Source organism: Protopterus annectens, chromosome 2.part1 (genome assembly GCF_019279795.1).
Source record: "Protopterus annectens isolate FY-2018-M chromosome 2.part1, PAN1.0, whole genome shotgun sequence".
NCBI lineage: Eukaryota > Metazoa > Chordata > Ceratodontiformes > Protopteridae > Protopterus > Protopterus annectens.
The window spans coordinates 1898520448-1898541095 of record NC_056729.1 but is presented as its reverse complement, the minus strand read 5'-3'; positions in this window follow the sequence as shown (position 1 = coordinate 1898541095).

The window sequence follows — 20648 nt, the reverse complement described above, 5'->3', positions numbered from 1 at the left end:
ATAATGGATGACAAAAAATGTAAATAATGTAGGAGTGGAAGTGGTGCAAGACAAACGTGAAGACGATTATGTAAACTGGAAAGTAATGAGGGGAAACAAGTATTCTATAAGGGAAAGTGTGAAAGAGAATAAAAGGAAGTTAAAAAGTATAATTATGAAAGAAAATAAACAAGGTAAAGGATAGACATGTAAGCGGATAATTTTACTTTAAAAGGAGGCTGAACAGTTTAGCAATAAATGTTAAACATATAAAGAATTTTAAAAGAACAGGCTTATTAGAATGGTATTCTTCACTTGATATGCATATAATTATATTAGAAGACACAAGAGTATTAACAGAATAAGAAAGGTTGCACGTGGAAGAGCTATGGGGAGGAAACATTATTTGGAATATGGGAAAGATACATGTTCAAGAATAGGTGAGTTATGTCAGGAAACAATAAAAGTGTTATATATTACAATAGTAGAACTGGGAAGAATAAGGGTGATAGATGTAAGGTGGAAAAAAAGATGGGTATAGAATTATTGCAAAATATGCATATGTTACAAGGGAAGAAAGATGATATTTTAAAAAAATCTAAATTATGTAGGAATAAATATGCAAATGATATCAGTAGGGGAATTTAATTATGATTTAAGAAAAGAAGAAAAGAATGAAGTGATGTTAGGAATGTATATGAGATAATACTTATAAAAGAAAGTATGTCAAAATGGAAATTGATTATTTGCTAATATCTGACAGCTTACAAATTGTATAAGAAGGAATTAAGGTAACAGTATTTTTTTTGCTCATTTAGATATGGGTAGAAGTGTAGGAGAAGGAAGGATATATAAAAATGAATAAAGGCATAAAGAGGTTTAATGAATAAGAATTAGATGAAGAAGGCCGAAAAGAGATTAATCAATCAAGGAAAGATGATAAAGATACAAGATTTTTTTTAATGAAAACTGGATGAGTTGGTTGATAAGTTGTTAAGAAAAATATAAAAAAGTGTTTTCTGTAATGTCAAGCTATGAGGAGAAGGCTAGAGAAACTAAAATATTGGCAACTGAGTCAGAATCTATTCAGAGAAGTTGTGATGCCCCACCACTGGACCAGTAATCAAGCAGCCTCAATCCTCAACACTATTGCCAGTGCAGGATGTACATTGGAAGGATGACAGTTACACACACAGTATTTCCAGATGCAGCTCTCTGCATCAAGTGCAATTTCCCTTATGAGCACACACAGACCACAGTCAGTTCTCTGCTGGTTTCTCCCTCTTTCTCTAGATCCCCAGTAAGACTGACTCCTCACTGGCACAGCTATAGAGTTGAGATCTTAGCTGAGTGGCCAAGCCAATACCTCCAGCACCCTCTCTGCCCAACCAGTACTTTGTGTCCCTGATCAGGTAGCTGACACACACAAACTTTGAGGTTTGATTTATGCACACACACACTTGAGAAAGCCTGGCACAGGTTTACTAGCTATGCCCCATTCTGCCCAGACTGCAAGTTAGTTATCACTGCCACCAACCAACTCTTTATCAGCTACTTTAAGACCATTAACAAAGGGTGTTCAATCTTACTGTGTAATATTACCATCAATACAAATGGTAGTTTGACCAAGAGCAAGGTTATTAGAAGTGACCTACACAGTGTCACCAAATAGATATGCAAGTTCTCTCAGAACTTAAATATGTCTCACAAATATCAGCCACGATGAAAAGATTTAAATATATTTAATGATATATAATAAAAAAACTAGAAAATACTTAGTATATAATCACAGTAACATCAGAGTTCAAAATCACATGAGATATTTCAAACAACATTACAGGAAGGTCTCAAATAAATAAAGAAAACATCTAAACTATATTTCACTATATTCCTGACTGAATCTAAGATAATTACTATACCTTAGTTGACTTACTTACAAAGCAACAAGGCATATGTGGTGAGTGGATCAAAGATAAAATACAGAATACTCAGTCTTTATCAGAGAGTTCTTAAATGAATATCTCAAATATTACTGCTGGGATCGCTTGCAGAATTATATCACAACCATTGATGCAGCCGGTAGCATTTAACATCTACCTGTGAAAATACATAGACAAAGGCTTTTCCTCACATATTTGTAGATCCTGGAAGTCATAAAACAATAAAACACTTCCAAGACAATACAAAATACTTCTCTGGTATAGATATTATGTCTCCTGCTGTATTGAAACTGGAAGATAACTTTTTATTGTGTGGCCATAAAGTAATTTAATTTCAACTAATTTTCTGAAGTTAACCTCCTGTGTCCCAGCTTCCATTGTTAAACTATATACATATAAACAGTTACAATAGTGCAGGAACACCTCTTTTCTAATCCAATAGGTACACTGTGGTTACATCTTTAAACAACACTTTGTAGACTATCTCTTCAGCACATATGTCTGTACAAACTATCTTATATAACATTCAGTTCTAATACATTTGTAACACAAACATATGAATTATGTTGATATTCACAAATGACATATAATTAATTCCAAAATTCCAGATAGCTGGGCTGGTAGTATCAGCTTTCATGACAGAAGTGTTAAGAAAATGAAAAGAAGACATGAAATAAATCAGGAAAAAATTAAGAAAATGTTATATATAAATACAATTATTTTTACAAGGGAAAAGGGAAACAGTGGCTCCGTACTTGAATAAAATATTAAAAGAGAATAAGAGAATAATAAGGGAATTGAAGAATAATGGAGTAAGAATAACTATGCAAGACACAATTTTTGAAATAATAAGGAAACACAGAGAATACTTTTGTAAAGGAAGAGATAAAAGAGAGACAAAATATAAAGTTAAAAAAATGAATAAGGAAGATAAGAGTTTGGAAAAATGCATAAGTATAGAAGAATTTAATGGAATTGTAAAATAACTTAACATGGAGAAAGCTACAGGAATGGATGGCATTGAATATCATGTGTACAATAATATGGAAGAATAATGAAAACAATATTTTGTGGAGGTATTAAATAAATGGTTAGAAGTAGGAGTGGTAGGAAACGAAATACGTAATGTGGTTATGATATTCATATGGAAAAAAAGGAGATAAAGATGACATAAAAAATTTGGAGACTAGTATTATTGAATAATAGAGATTATAAGATATTCATGCAAAACATAGACAAAAGATTAGGAAATAGAACAGATAAATTGCTTGAGTATACAAATTTTGGTAAGAAAGGGAAAGGAATTCAGGATTGATTATGGATAATGAAAGAAGTGATAGACGACATTATAAATAAAAAGGTTGAAGCTAAAGTTATGGCAGGAGATGTGAGTAAAGCATTTAATAGAATACAATATGAATGTTTATGGGATACTAAGAACCAGTTTGGTGAACAGCAGACAAAACTCCATCAATTTAAATGAAAATGCCTCACACGTCCAAGAAACCAAAAGAAAAAAATATTATAACCTTTGTTTGTGGGGTATATTAAGAGATTATAATATAAGTGAAAAGATAAAAATGATGTCAGTATATGAGAAAAAATAATGTAAAAGTAATATTAAAAGGATGGGTAAGTGGAAAAAATAAAAATAGAGTGTGGGATAAGGCAAGGATGTCCTGTAAGTAGCATTTTATTTGTATTAGTAATGAATGTGGCTGTTAATAAAATGAATAAAGTGTTAAAGATTGCAGATTATAAACTAACAGAAGAAATAATAATTCTAATAATTCTTACATATGCAGATGATATAATCTTAGGTAATAAGAATAAGGAGTGGATGGAGGAAGGCATTAAAAAACTATATTGCTATTTAAAGATACTTGATATTCAGTTTAATGACGGGGTTGCAGCTATATTGGGGATAGTATTTGGAACAATTCAGCACAGAGAAAAATAGTGGGAGAGAATTAAACAGAGATTAACAGAAATGTGTCTGCTTTATAAGTCATACAAACTGTCATATCAAAAAAGTATATTTAATAAATTTGATTATTTACATAAATTGGCTTATTTAGCAAGTGTATATATAATCCTGTCCACATATGACAAAGAGATATTGTCCATTGTATTTTCTTGTATTTTATTATATGGGGATCAAGGCTAAATCCAGTTAAAGGGGGGGGTTTATATGTTAAAGAAGAGGAAGGAGGACTAGTGTTAACTAATCCAATTATTCATGCAGCTTCTATGAATCTTTATAGATCGTTGCTAAGATTACAAAAACAGAATACAAATTTAATAGATGTTATATTGAAAGTTAAATATACTTTTTTTCCACAGAGGCTAGTTTTAGGGAAAATATGGATATATGATATGAACAAAGAGATAAGAGTACCAAAACTTTTTTTTTTAAATTGGATATAAACAATGTCGGAAAAAAAAAACAGAAAATAATGATATTTGAATATAATGAATCAGCATTATTATGTTTTCCCATGGAAACATTTACAGAATAAAAAAGAAATGCGATTAAAATAAGATTTGCATGAAATAAGAAATATTTATGAATGCAAAGATTTTTTATGGCGACTGACAAAAGGTAAACTGCCTGTTAAAGCTAATATGCCCTATAAAATAATATAATTAAGAGTATGCAGGAAGTTGAAACAATGGAACATGTATTTTTGAAGTGTTCTATAGTGAAGAAGTTGAGAGACTCGATGAAGTGAAGTTTAATGGGAAATGGATATTATCTGAGATTTTGAAGAAGATATATTTTTGGCTGTGGAAAAATGGGTGGGGGAATATTTAAAGCATAGGGGACTGTATTGTATTGTACATAGAAAGTATGAATAGTTGTTAATAATGTTTATTATGTAGATAATGTATATGAGCTGTGATAATCTATAAAGTACCCCTACTCTTTTTGATAGGTGCCATATGATCTTTTACATCCACTAAGATGATCCGATCCCAGAAAAACATCTGGAGCTATTACTAGGGTTTAATAAGTCAAAAACAGATGTATTACTTATTTCATTAGAGTCATTATTTAAAGTGTTTTTTCTGTAAATTTTATTCAGTCCATGTACTGTGATTTGGTCAGTAATATTAAAAAGCCATCTATAACAGCAGTCTGAAGATAAGATGTGAATTGTCCAAAGCAGTGAGAAATACAGAACAGTATTTGCAGTGGCCACCAGGGTGCTGTGGCAAACAAATATAGTATTTCACACACAGCAAAGGCATTAGTATATTGCAGAATAAATCTTTACTTGAGCAAGTCAAAATAATTACAAAACAAAGAAAAATGCATCATACAAATGATATGTGTAGATGGAAAAGAATCTAATGGACGGGAAGAATAGCAATTCCAGAACAAATTGAGGCTGTATAAAGTCAGAAAATTTAAGAGTTCAAAATATAAACATAAAGCTGATTCATTGTGGTATAAAAGAATGTAGGCTACATTACTTAGATTGTAACAGTTACTCTCATACTAGAGGAAATGAGGGTTATGCACGAAAAGCACTCATCTGCCATCAGATTTTATTTTCTGCAAAAGTCTCAATAGTTTCTGAACTAATCTCACCCTTCAGAAAAAAAATGTTCATAAAATCAAGAGAATATATAATCAGTACAGGGGCTGTATGCATATAGATCATGCATACAGATTGTACATGTCTAGTATATCCTGTAATGAACAATGCTTCAGAGTATGATTTATTTATTTATTTATTTTGAAAAAAATAGGCTGCTATGCTGCATGGCTCATTTCCTAGAGCCTGCACTTTATCAAATGTATCTATTTGTTAATTTCATAGATGAAATGATCCTTTGGAGGTCATATCCAGCTGTAAGAGGACCAGGAATATAAGGGCAAATTAATATATATATATATATATATATATATATATATATATATATGTATATAAAAACAGCATTTTAGAGTAACCAGCTGAGCATGTTTTTGTGAAGTATGTGGAAAATAGACTAACAGACTTTACATGAAAAATGCAAATGGATTATCTTAAAAATGTAAAACTTTTAGTCTGTGTTACATGGTTATTGTCTTTATCTACGTTTCTGTGTTTCTGTTGTACATAAAATGAATACAATGATACATTACCTGAACAGATTACACCAACATCATTTGAGTGTGAGCAGTAGTTTTCTCCCCAAGGAGAACCCCGACATTGATAAATTGATTTTTCTGTGCCAGTGCATTGCAGATTACTGAGCCAGATATTTTCTCTTCCTTGACCAAATGCTTTAGATTTCACCACCATAGATGTTCCGCAGCCTAGCTGCTGACAGAAAACATTTGCATCATGCATGTCCCATGATGCATCGCAAACTGTTCCCCAAGTAGAATTCACGTAAATCTCTGCTCTTCCACAACAGTTCTGTGGACTGTGTGCTAGTCTAATATTGACCTGTGATTCTAAAAACATAAATAGATAAATAGTGAATGCTAATCATAATCAAACCACACCACAACAAATCTTTATGAAATTATTTATAAAACTGATAACTTTAGAAACAATAAAATAACTGAATGCATGTGGCAGCTTTAACCAGATCAGAAGACATAACTAACAATGAAAAATTCCATTAGTATATCTTCTTTCTTTCTTCCTTACTTTCTCATGATTACAATGTACTTTTGTATTGCTTGTCAGAAATATTTTATATATCTGTTTGAATACACTTCAAATGGCAGTTTTGCAGAATATACACTGTAGAATATGTGTGTGTTGTACCTTTAAAAAGCATTTCCAAGGACAGCACATGTATAGAAACATCAAGCATGTGCAAGCTTCAATGCCATTTTGAGAGTGCAGCCAGAGTGTGAGCAGGTATGAGAGAGATAGTTTGTTTATAGGTTTTTCTAAGTTAAAGTTACTAAGCCTCAATCTTGATGTCTTTTTACATAATAAAGATGCTTAAACAGAACCCGCAAATGTTTGTCTGTTTTAGCCTGACCTGACGAGAAACATGGTGTCAGAAACAGGATGCCAGAGACCACTTTTCAGAGCTTTGAGGTGTACAGCTAACAGTGAAGGTATATTAAGCAAACCTAAAGCAAAAAGGGCCAGAAATTAACCGAAGGTAATGAAAATATGCACAAATGAGTTATTGTATTCAAAAGATAAAACAGCTTTACAAGGACACAGAATATATTATTAAGTAAACAAATAGCATGGAAATGTTTATTAAGCAAATGAAAGGCACAAAATATTTATTAATTAAACAAAATGTTGTAAGTTAAGATATTTGATAAAATGATTATCAAAAAAGCACATAAGGGGTTCAGTTACCTCGGAATTGAAAAATGAGCATGTTTAAAGTAAAACAAGCATGGTTAGAGTAAAATGAGCGCAAGAAAAGAGATTATAATAAAAGGGTAAAAGGGCACACTAAGCATAAATAAAGCAAGGCAACTGAATGTATTTTTGCAAATTACTGTGTTTTGGCATACACTGTTATTTTGCATTGATTGAAGCTGTTCAGGGCATAACTAGGGTTATTCAAAGTGTCTCAAAGTGTGTAAAAGTGCTTACAGTGTATGTTTATTACTGTGCATTGATTCTTAAAAGAGTATGTGGTGTGCAAAGTGAACTGTTCATGAAGTGCAGTCAAAATATAGCCATTTTGAAAAAGTTTCTTGTGCTGTGTGTGTCTGTTCACAACGGGCCACCATTACAGAGTGTTTCTTGCACCATAAAGAGCTATTTAGCAAAAAAAACAGCCATTTTGGAAGAGTTTCAGTGTGCTCTGTACTTTTTATTCACAAAGTGAAGGTGGTTCAAAATGTTTCTTACTCTGAGCTTCTTCTGCCCAGTTTATTCACACAGTGCAGTTATTTTGAAATGTTTCTTACACTGATAATCGGTGATTTCTCAAAGTACAGTGATTTCAAAAGTGTTCTTGTGCCTTGGAGAATTATTTTGAAAAGTATTTCACAAAGTTCAGTTACTCAGAGGCTAATTGTGCTATTGGGCATAGTTACAAGTACTGGCATAAATGTCTGGCATATGTGTATGTGTGTGTGTGTTCATGCATACTTGCAAAACCTTTACTGATATGTGTTAATATGGCAGATGCATTTTGCAGACCAGGTCTACTTGTATTTGATCAGAATATTGCAGAGAACTGGAGAATATGTGAACAAGAGTATATTTTCATACATGCAGCTTATTCTGACAAAGATACATCCACCAGGGCATTCCTTTTGCTAAACCTAACCAGGTCAGAGACTATTGAAAGAGAGCATACATTTGTGTATGCACCAGCCGTGTATGAAGGAGAGGGGGAAAACTGTCATATTGTTGTACAGGCTGAATCAAGGGAAGTGTTTGAAATGCAAATTGAGAAAATTGTGCAACCCCCTGACAAATGTTCCAATAGAGAGGCACTTGTTTTATACAAGAGGTCAAAAGCCAGAAAAAATGTTTACAGCTTATACTACTGATCTGAAAAACAAAGCTGAAACATGCAAGTTTGGTGATTTAAAGCATAAGTTAATAAAAGACAGGCTTGTGTGTGGTATTAAGAGTGTTACTTTGCAAAAGATTTTGCTTTATGACAGTGATTTAATGCAGAGTAAAGCTATTGAGATTTGTCAAATCCATGAAATTACAGAAAGGCATATACGTATGTATGCAAGTGATAAGAGCATGGTTTAAGCAGGCTCCAGAGAAAATGTAGACAGCATGCAGCATGTGGCTAACAGAAACAGGCCTAAGCCCATGGTAGTTGCAGCCCCTGTGGGTGTGGCATGGAAGTCCCATAGTCCTCCAGCATGTTCTAAGACTAGTTCAGTTAAAAGAGCATTTTCATTGCAACACAAAGGTGAGTCAGCAAAACCCAAGTCAAGCTTTATTGTTAACTGTTGCAATTGTGGTGCCAACCATGAGTCTAAAAGAGAAAAGTGCTTAGCATTTGGTCAACAATGCCATAAGTGTAGAAAACTGAACCATTTTCAAAGGTTTTGCAAATCAAGTAAACCTCGTTCAATTATAAAGAAAGGTCACTTAAAAAGCAAGTTGATCATATAGAATGCTGCAACTTTACATTCTATTTACTTTCTCTGTAGATGGTGTATCAGTGGTTGGTGAAAATATTAATGCAATAGATTTATGCGCAAAGAATGAAGTGTTTTGTACTGTCTTGATCCATGGTAAACCCACAAAGCTCAAAGTAGACACTGGTTCAAAGTGTAATGTTATGTCAGCAGACACATTTGCTAAAGTGAGAGCTGGTAAGCAATATAATTTGACCAACTGTGCAAAACTTGTTGCTTATGGATGTGAAGAAATTCAAACCTAATGTTCAATAGTGCTTTCATGTTATTTGCCTGGGAACAGTTACAGCTTGCTATTTTATATAGTCTGAAGACCTCTGCAGTCATTATTAGATACCAAAGACAGTTTGAGAATGAATCTGCTTTCCTTTACCAAGGAAATCCATCATATAAGCTCATATCCCAGTTTTGGTTTTACTTAAGCTCTTTTCTCAGAATATGCTGATGTCTTCAATGACAAACTAGGCAAGCGTCCAGTTGTGTATTCTATGAAGTTAGACCCAGAGGTCAGTCCAGTAGTCAGATCAGCAAGAGTAGTTTCAATAGCTACGCAGAAGAAACTTAAAGCTTGGTTGGATAAAATGCTGCAGCCTTGTGTAATTTGTCTAGTTACAGAACCTACTGAATGGGTGTTGTCCATGATAGCAGCTCACAAAAAAGACTCAGGTGAAATCAGAATATGCATTGACTCAAGAGATTTGAACAAAGCATTAAAGGGATGTCATCATCATATGTGTACAGCTGAAGAAGTTGCAGCCCTGATACTTAATGTTACTGTTTTTTCTGTCTTGGATGCAAAGAGTTCATTTTGGCAAGTGATGCTTGATTGCAAATCTTCACTACTGACTACATTCAGTACCCTATTTATAGCAAAAGCTGAACCACTACATCATGATGTCCCCTATTTGGAAGATATAGATTTCTCAGGATGACATCTGGAGTAAATTCTGCAAGGGAAGTCTTTCAGAGTGCAATGGAGCAATTTTTTTCAGGATATCCATGTGCCATAAAATAGATGATTTATTGGTCGGAGACAATGGTGAAGCAGAGTATGACAGAGACTTCAGGAAAGTTCGAAACAGAGCACATGAAGTGAACTTGAAGCTCAGTCCTCTGAAGTGTAAGTTCAGACTACCAGAAGTTACATATATAGGTCATTTATTCACTATCTTACGTACAGACCTCTCCAAGTAGGAAGCCATTCTTGAGATGTCAGCACTGGATAATGTTTAAACTCTACAATTGTTTCTTGGTATGGTAAACTATTTGGGCAAGTTCATACCAGACTTCACTGAGCTCACACCACCTTTGAGAGAGCTGATATGCAAAAATTTTTCATGGTCTTGGTTATATCAGCATCAGAGAGCATTTGAAAACCTTAAGCTGAAAATTGCAACGGTTTACTATTGAAAATGCGAACGGCACTTGGGCGACAGTCGGATAGTCAAACGTATAAGGTCATAAACAAGGATGTCGAAGACAAAATAATCAATCTAGGAACGGTTTTAACATGGGTCGAGGTAGGTGTTCAGTATTATTCCCTACTACAAACATCTTCCCTACCTCGACCCATGTTAAAACCGTTCCTAGATTGATTATTATGTCTTCGACATCCGTGTTTCCGACCTTATACGTTCGACTATCCGACTGTCGCCCAAGTGCCGTTCACATTTTCAATAGTAAACCAATTGCAACTCTATCTACATTAAGATACTATAATGTCAATAAACTGGTAACTCTTTCCTGTGATGTCTCAAAATTTGGTCTTGGTGCAGTTATTCTTCAAGAAGCCAGACCAGTAGCCTATGCATCTAGAACTCTTATCCAAACTGAAATGCAACATTCTCAAACTGAAAAAGAACTTTTGTTGATTGTGTTTGCATGTTTGAAGTTTCATGATTATATTTATGGTCGAGATATCCAGATTTAAACTGATCTTTTAAAAAAGCCTATGTATTATGCTCCAGCAAGGTTACAAAGGATGATGCTCAAATTGCAAAAGTACAACTTCAAAATGGTCTATACAAAGGGAAACTTCTTTATCTGGCTGATACCTTATCCAGATTGCCCAGAAATACAATTGAACAGCTTGACACAGAGATTTTTGACTTTGATGTCATGGAAGCATGTCATTTTTCTACCATGAGACTTGATGAGCTGAGAGATCATATAAAGACTGATCCAGTTTTGCAAAAGCTCAACCACTACATCAATGTATGATGGCCATCAAAGCTATCTAGTGTACCACCTGAAGTGCAACCTTATTTTCCTTACAGAGATGAGGTTTTGATAAAAGATGGCATTATTTTCAAAGGTCCTAAAATTGTTGTTCCTACTTCCTTACATCATGAGTATATCCAGATTTTGCATTGTGATCACCCAGGTTCTGAATCTACTAAAAGAAGGGCGAGAGAACTAGGATTTTGGCCTTCATTATACAATAGTACTAAACCACATATGCAAAAAGTCAAGTTCCTGATTTCCCGGGTCTGTATTAGAACATTGGAATTTCAAATCTTCGAATGTTCTAATATCGACCCCTATTCAGCGAAAGCTGAAAACATCGAACATACAGAACAGCAAATTTTTTCCTGCTGAAAAAAATCCCTGTTCTAAAACACATACACACAACACAAGCACACCAAACAAACAGCAATCCTCATACATATACCTAAAATCTTACACCTAACCCTACATTAAACTATACACACACCACTAACTATCCACTTACCTTAACCCAAACCCTAACCCTAAGGTCCGTCACTATCACACACTCACCTCACCTGCGCCCTAACCCTCTTGTTCGCACAATCGTACACTTACCTGACCCGCGCCCTAACCCTAACTCACCTAACCTGCCCTAGCCCTCATGTCCACACAATCGCACACATACCTAACCCGCGCCCTAACCCTAACTCACCTAACCCACCCTAACCCTCACGTCCACACAACTGAACACATACCTAACCCGCACCCTAACCCTAACTAACCTAACCCTCAATCAATAGCACACTTACCTGAACCCAACCCGTAACTTTCCACCACAGTGCTGAAAATATTGAAGCAACAAAAACGGACAAAAGAATTCTTTCCATAGGAAAAAATTTGTTTTTCTGTTGCTTCAATACTTTCAGCTTTCGCTGAATAGGGGGTCGATATTAGAAAATTCAAAGTTTTGAAACTTACCCAGCATCAGTGAAACAGGTACAATTAAATGCACCTGCTAGATGATGTTATTTATTTGCTTAAATATTTTTGAATTATTTAAAGTGAATATATTTTCAATAACTTTGTAATATGATACATAGTTAAAACAGATTAACAATAGTATAAAGTTAGCAACCATAAAAATATCAAATCAAACTGTACACAAAACTGTCTCAGTTTATACAGATTTACATTTTGGCATTCATACTTGATTACATGTAGTGTTTAAGTCATCTTTCTCTCCAGTGTTTCTACTTTAGCCAAGAATGTTATTAAGTTGTTGTTCTTTCTGTTCTGTTCCTGATACTTCTTATTTCCACTCTATATAAATTTAATATAATGTTTCTGTATTCGCTGAATGAGGGTAAAGTCGTCCTTTTCTAATTTGTAGTTATGGTTTTGCATGCAGTTGCTAATAATGTCCATAATAGTGTAAACTTTATTCTTTGAACACACTGGGGTATGGATGAATTTAACAAAATCAAAGATTTAGACAAGTGAAAATGTTCATTAAAACAACTTGCAAGAAATAAATTTGTCCCAAACTAGCTTAAGTAAATGAAAATCATAGAACATATGCTGCCAGTCTGCTTTTAAATTCTCTTTACATCTGCAACAGCCTATATTTTGTTTAAACATAAGTTCCATTGTATGTGGTGTTATATAGGATCTATGAATAAACTTTCATGTGAAAAGCTTCAGTTGCAATGACAGAGATGTTTGCTTTGTGGAGAGAAGTAATATTTCTTATCATTATCAGTTGGAACTTGCTTGTTTTATACTAGTCCCAAACATTTCTGTTGTGATATAATTTTGTCTTCTAATTATTTTATAAATGTTTGATAGACTTTTCTATGTACAACATGTGCTGTTAAAAATGAATTTTTGTGAATTTTCATACATTTTGTCTAATTGTCAGCTGCATTGTCTCTAGTCTATTTAAAATATGTTGCCTTATGTCTTGTATACTTAACCATAAGTCACTGTCTAAATCAAATTTACTTCTTATACGTCCCATTGTCAGAACATCCCTACATTCTAACAGCTGATACCAATAAATCAATTCATTTTTCCTAAGTGCCTTTATTATGTTTAAATAAAAGGTTTTAATATTGTTTTGTGTACATGTAATAGGATATAGCATGAATAACCAAACGTTTGGGGTTTCTACTCATGAAGATTTCATAACAATTTAATATATTTTTTTATGAATATGGAATTTTTATGTTTATGTTTGCTTTGTATAAAATGTTCTCTCATCAACCAGAGAAAGTTGTTTGATGCCATTTCTATATATTCGTGTGGTAATGTAAAACCTGATTGTAGCCATATATTTTCTTGCAGTTGTTTCCATCTGGCAGAGTAAGAATTATTTATCCATAATGAGATTGTTTTTATGACAGATGACAATAGATATATTTCTATATATGGAAGATTGATTTATCCCTCCTCCTAATCATTTAAATGGTGATTCAAACTATTCTTGATTTATTAGGATACCATAAGAAGCTTAACACCAGTTTTTTGAATTCCTTTATAAAATGTTTGAGGGGGGAGAAGAAAAAAGGGCATCTGTGAGCTATAATACTTTAAGAAAAATAATAATTTTGATTATATATAACCTGTCTTCCATTGTAAAAAAAAAACCTATTCCATTTCTGAATAAGAGAGTTAATATTATTTAGAATGTTGGCGCAGTTTATTGTAATTATTTTATCTAAATCATCAGTTAACATGACTCCTAAGTATTTGATTTTTTTGTCAGCGGCTATGTATTTACTGGAAGTAATATCTTTGTCTTATTTTCATTAAATTTCAGGCCCGAGAGCCTCTGAAAATGTTCAATTGGGTTTAGTAAAGCTTTTATTGAGATATCTTTAGCTTGCAAAGAAAGTATAATATCATCTGCAAAAAAACTGAACCTTCATTTCCAGACTGTTACCAAGTTGAATGCCTTTGATATTTTTCTTTCCCCAAATACAATTTGCAAATGGTTCGATAACAATGCTGGATGATGTTTTGACTTCTTCTTAACTAATGTAAAAATTGGTGTTGCAGTAAGACTGCCTGCATTCCAGAATGCAGGATCTATCTTGGAAAATTATCTTCCACTTGTATCTAAAGAAGAGAATGTTGCACATGTATGAGGGGTGCGGGGGGACTTGCCCTCACATTACAAATGTTTTCAGTATTTTGAATTTTCACTCTTTTGGGATTAAGTCTTTTGTTTTTTCAATTTTCTGACATAGACCCATAGATAGATAGATAGATAGACAGACAGACAGCTAGATAGATATAAATAAATATAGATATAGATAGATATATGTAAATGTATATATAAATATAATCCACAGGGAAAACTGGTACTTGTGAGTAACAAAGCTGCTGGCTGAGAATTCTAAAAAAAAAAAAAGCAAAAAAAAAAAAAGAATTATACACCACAAACAAGCTCAGATGAGACTTCAGAGGCAGCAAATTGGGAAATCAGAAGAAGCTGAGAATAGAGATAAAAGGGAATATAGTGGAACAGGTAAATAGCTTCAAGTATCTGGGAGGGGTTGTTGAGGAGAAGGGTAGTCTGAATGAAGACATCAAAGCTAGAATCAGAAGGGCTGCAGCCAACTGGCATAGAGTATCAGGTGTAGTCTATGACTGAAGAATGCCAAGTAACGTGTATTAAGCCAGTGGTGTGACCAGTACTACTTTATGGTACTGAACCCTGGGCAGTAAAGGCAGAACAGTTGAAGAAGCTAGAGGCAATGGAAATGAAGTGCCTGAGAAAGATGGTAGGATGCACACTGTGGGACAGACAAAGAACTGAGGACAAAAGAGCAGAAGTCAAAGTATCTCCAATTGTAGCAAAGATCAAACAGAACAGGTTACAGTGGTTTGGGCATTTGTGTAGAAAAGCAGAAGACAATCTGGTGAGGAAGATTTGGGACAGACAGGAAGAAGGTAAGAGAAAGCGAGCATGTCCAGCAAAGAGGTGGATGGATTGTGTGAAAGAAGATCTGCAACAGGCAGGCATATGTGTTGAAAAAGGCAGGAGTGTGGCACTGAATCGAGAAAGTTGGCAAAAGTTAGCATGATAACCCAACCCCATGTAAAATAATGGGAAAATGGGGCTTATGATGATGATGATATATTAGACTATATTATTAGAGCCATATTAGACTATTGGCAAGTAAAATGAGTTTACAATATGCCTTTAATGATGTTAAATCTGTTGATTTTAGTGATAAAATTGTTCTTAAGAGAAAAAGAAACTTTAATTCGACTTTGGTCCCTACACTTGAAACCTTTTTAAAAGCTTGTAATAAAGCTATTCAATATGCTTTTAAAAATAAATATACAGGAACAAAATGGTTTAATCTTATTTATGAAGAAAATAAAGCTTTAAAAGAACTTAGCAAAAACAGAAAGATATGCATAATGAAAGCAGATAAGGGCATGGGGTTAGAAATTATGGATCATGAAAGATATACGAATAAAACATAAGAACATTTAAGTGAGGATAATTGTTGCAAATTAATTACTAAAGAGATAATAGAGTTTAAATTCAAGAATACTAATTGCAACTTATTAGATTTGTTATAACAAGGATTTTAACCTTAGAAGAATACAAATTCATGTTTGTAGAATATCCACACCTTGGACAATTTTTTGAATTCCTAAACCACACAAACATAAATTATTTCTTTAGACCACTAATTTCTTCTCATAAAACTAAAACAGAATATATTTCTGAATATTTACAACATATTTTTCATCCAATACTACAATCACCTTTTTGTAAAAAAAAAAAAAAGATTCTTTATTTTTTAAATGATTTATTCACATACTCAATTTCTCATGATGATTGCCTTATGGTCACCCTTGATGTTGAATCACACTATACCAGTATAATTCAAAAGAAAGGAAGTGAGTTTGTCCATTTAATTTTAAGTAAGGTCTTAACATTACTAACACCCACTTACCTCCTAACCTACACAGCAACCCCTATTACTTGCAGTCACCCCCTCCCAGTTCTACAACCAGCTAACTCCCTCTCTAACTCACCTGCAATAGCAGACCCAGCCACTAGGTGGCACCCTTAACCCAGCTTTCACCTTTTGATTTACCTTCTGCTCTCTTGTTTCCTTAACTAACTTTTTGTATCTCCCAGACCATACCTTTATACTCTCTCCTCACCCTTTACTACTACTGTCTACAACCACCTATTCCATCACAGACTCCTTACTCATCTCTGCTCTTACCTACTCCTGACTTACCAATCTTATCCTTAGTATCCAGCTCTACTGATTGTTTCTTGTCAAGCCATTTTACTACCTGTTACAACCCGCTCCATTCGCCCTGCGGGCTCACTCCGCTCCCCTCCCTACCCCCAATTCCCACCCACCCCCAGGGGTCCTAACCTTATAGCTCCCTGGACACACCCCCTATTCTGACCTTCCAATCCTTCTCCTTCCCACTCTAACTTCCTCCCACCCCCACTCATACCCCTTCACCACCATACACTCCCACTTATTCTATCTATTTCTCCCTCTAGTTTCTTCCACTTACCCCTCCCACTATAACTACCTCTTAAATTTTACTCCTTTATACACCATACCTACCTCTTAAATTTTACTCCTTTCTCTGTTTTACTCCTATCCCCTCTTTTCTTATCCTTAATTGTTCTATACTTTTACTTAACAGTAGAATACCCCTTTCTACTTCCTCCTCTCATACTTTTCTCATCTTTCTCTAATACTCCTACTCTTACTATGGCTCCATACCTGCCAACCCAGCTTTTACTCTCAAGTCTACTTTTTTCCACCCTATGCTCAGTGTACCTCCTATCCTTCTATGAGAAATCATTGTATGTCCAACCTTTCTATCCACATAAACACACTACAACATTTCTCAATCCACTTAATTCATATCCATATACTTCTTCTACCCCTATCAACTACCTAAATTCCACCAACTCTCACATCTCAGCTATGTCTTGCCTTCTGATAACAAAACTAAATTACTAACCTTTCTAAAATGTAACCTCACTATGAAACCTATTAATCCTACCCTTCAAGCTGGAGATATCCACCCCAACCCTGGTCCTACTCTCCCTTCTCCCCTAGTATCCATACCCAAACTCAATAACACCTTCCTAATAGGACATCTTAATACCCAAAGCATAAACAACAAAATACCCAACCTGCATTCCCTCCTTCACACACATTCATTTGATATTCTCTGCCTCTCTGAGACCTGGCTAAAGTCTTTCACTAAAGACACTGAGATTACTCCCCAAGGCTACAATATCGTAAGACTCGACCGTCCCAACCGCAAACGTGGTGGAGTTGCTATTCTTTTTAAAAATCATCTGAATATTACTACCCTTCCTGCCTCTCCAACTCAAGATAGCAAGGTAGAAGCAATCATTGCAAAACTCCAATTAAATTCCAAAAAATCCCTTTATATTATATGTATGTACCTACCACCTGGTAACAATATACCAATCCTCGAAAATTATCTTTGTTGGGTATCTGCTACATATCCCCAAGAAACCATTATACTAGGTGACCTGAACATAAACTGGAATAGCATTAATGCTGATAATCCTTCTTCTCATATCAACCTCCATGGTTTTACCCAAACCATTACCTCAACTACTAGGCTCAACAAACATAGTAATAGAGAAAGCATTTTAGACTGGATTCTCATAAACAAAGTCAAAGATAGTTACAAAGTAGGAACCTTGCCAGATGATGTTAGTGATCACTCCTTAATATTCATAACAAGGGAAAAGGCTGATTGTGTAAACCCCTGCACTATAAGAAATATACGCACCATCAAACATTTTAATCCAGAACTGTTTCAGTCTGAACTTAGTGCATGTAACTGGAACCCGTCAAAAACACTTCCTCTTGAAAATGCAGTACTATACTTTAACTCAACTTTTTTATCCATTCTTGACATACATGCTCCTGAACGTATCATTAGAATTAAATCTAATACAGCCCCTTGGCTCTCCCATGAAACCAAAAAACTTATTCTCACTAGAAATAAAGTCTGGGCCACATGGAGATCCCACAGAAATAACCCTGATCTTCTACACTTCCGCCAGCTTAGAAATCTAACTAAAAAGGCAATAATAGCTGACAAAAAAAAATTCTACTTTGAACTACAACAAACTCATCTTAATAATTCTAAACTTTTCTGGTCTTCAGTCAATAGACTCCTCTCCCCAGGAAGTTCTAAAACACCTTCCCCACTTAATGCTGATCCTGATACCCCTCAACAAACTGCAGATGCTTTCAACTTGTTCTTCACTGAAACTATACAAGCTCTTGCTAAACAACTGAATGCCAACAACTCACACCCACCATGTAACCTTACAAACTCTTCCTTTAAATTCTCTCTACATCCTATCTCTACATCTTACATATACAGACTCCTTCTCAAACTAAAACCTTGTACCCCCTCTGCTGACAAGCTCCCTTCACTTTTTCTACAAAAGGCTGCCAAGGTTATCGCATATCCTATTTCTATTCTCATAAATAGGACAATCAAAGAAGGAATCATCCCAGATATCTGGAAGGTCTCTCATATTATCCCACTCCATAAAGGTGGAAACTCCATAGACTACTCCAACTACAGACCTATTGCTCTCCTCTCTCCTCTGGCCAAAATTATGGAGAAATGTATCCACCATCAGCTTGTACAACACCTCTCTCTTCACAACATTATAGCTAATTGTCAACATGGCTTCAGACCGTATCATAGTACTACTACCGCCCTGCTTTCCTTTGTAGACACTATTAATCTGAACCTTAACAACAACCTACTCTCTTCTGCCCTCTTCATTGACCTCTCCAAAGCATTCAATATGGTTAACCACTCTTTATTAATTAATACTCTTGAATCCCTATCTTTTGATATCCCAGCCATTAGATGGTTTAATTCTTATCTTACAAATAGAAAACAAGCATTTCTTTGGAATAACCACATTTCTTCTCTTTTGCCTGTTTCTATCGGAGTTCCACAAGGCTCTATTCTTGGCCCACTTCTCTTTTCCCTCTTCATTAATGATCTTCAAACTATAATCCCTCAAGCTACCTGCATTCAATATGCCGATGATTCTACACTCATCTGCTCAGCATCTTCCACCTCAGAACTTATTTCTCATACTCAAAAAATCTTTAATACCGTAGAAACATGGTTCTCCAGTCGATTCCTCTTATTAAATGCTAAAAAAACTAAACTTCTCCTCTTCACCCCCACTTCTAGGACCTCCCCCTTAACTTCACCATCTCCTCCAACAATGCCACTGTCATCTCACCCGACTCTACCACCAAACTGTTAGGTATTACAACTGACAATAATCTCTCTTTCAGCCAACACATTAACAACTCCATAAAACTTGTCAATAGAAAAATAGGATCCTTATATCGAATTAGACCATTTCTGACGCCTTCAACTAGAACTAGGATTGCTCACTCCCATCTTATTTCTACTCTTCTTTATGCTTCTCCCATCTTTACCAACCTCAAGAAAACCAACCTCACCAAATTGGCAACCTGCTACAATAACATTGCTCGCTTCGCCACAGGTAACCCCTACAGAACCCATCACTGTCTTAACTTGAAACCACTAGGCTGGCTAGAGTTTCAAAACTATCTTGCAATCCAACAACTCACTATTGCCCATAAAATACTGTACCAACCAAAGAACACTCCTATACTCTCACAACTCATAATCCCCTATAACAATCTTAACTCTCTCCGCTCTTCTAGTAAACTATTGACTAGTTCTATAAAATCAAATAACACTGCTGGTGACTCCCTTTTTACCAATTCGGTAGGTACAAAATGGAACTTATTACCTAGCAACATAACAAAGATTACATCATTGCCTCTTTTCAAACAGAACATTAAACTGCACTTCCAAAATCACTGGCTTTGCTCTTGTAGTAAACCTGATTAACTTTCCACTACTTATACTCTACTTTAAAACTACCTCCTACTTCTTGCTGACTCTATCCTCCACCTGGCTTTCTTCTTCTACTCCCACTTGTCTTCCTAATTACTTCCTTGTTTGTTGACTGTCTTACTTGCTCTCTTTTCCATAACTAATCCCTTCTAACTTCCCTCATTCTTAGCTCTCTTTTCTCTTACTTCCTACCCTGTATCTTTATCATACAAAGTATTTTTTATCTTTGTTTAAGGTTTTTTGGACTGCAACTGTGTGTGGTAGTAACTAATTCATTTAGTAATAATATGAAATTGTAGAGTTGTTAGTTTTTGTCTTTTACTAACTTTCTTACAAACACTATGATGTTTTTCTTTATGTATTCTCTGTGGAGCTTTTCTCCCCGGGCCTCTACTGAAAATGGAAATATCTCCAGCTAGACTAGCCCAGTCAACAAATGTAAAATAAAATAAAATAAA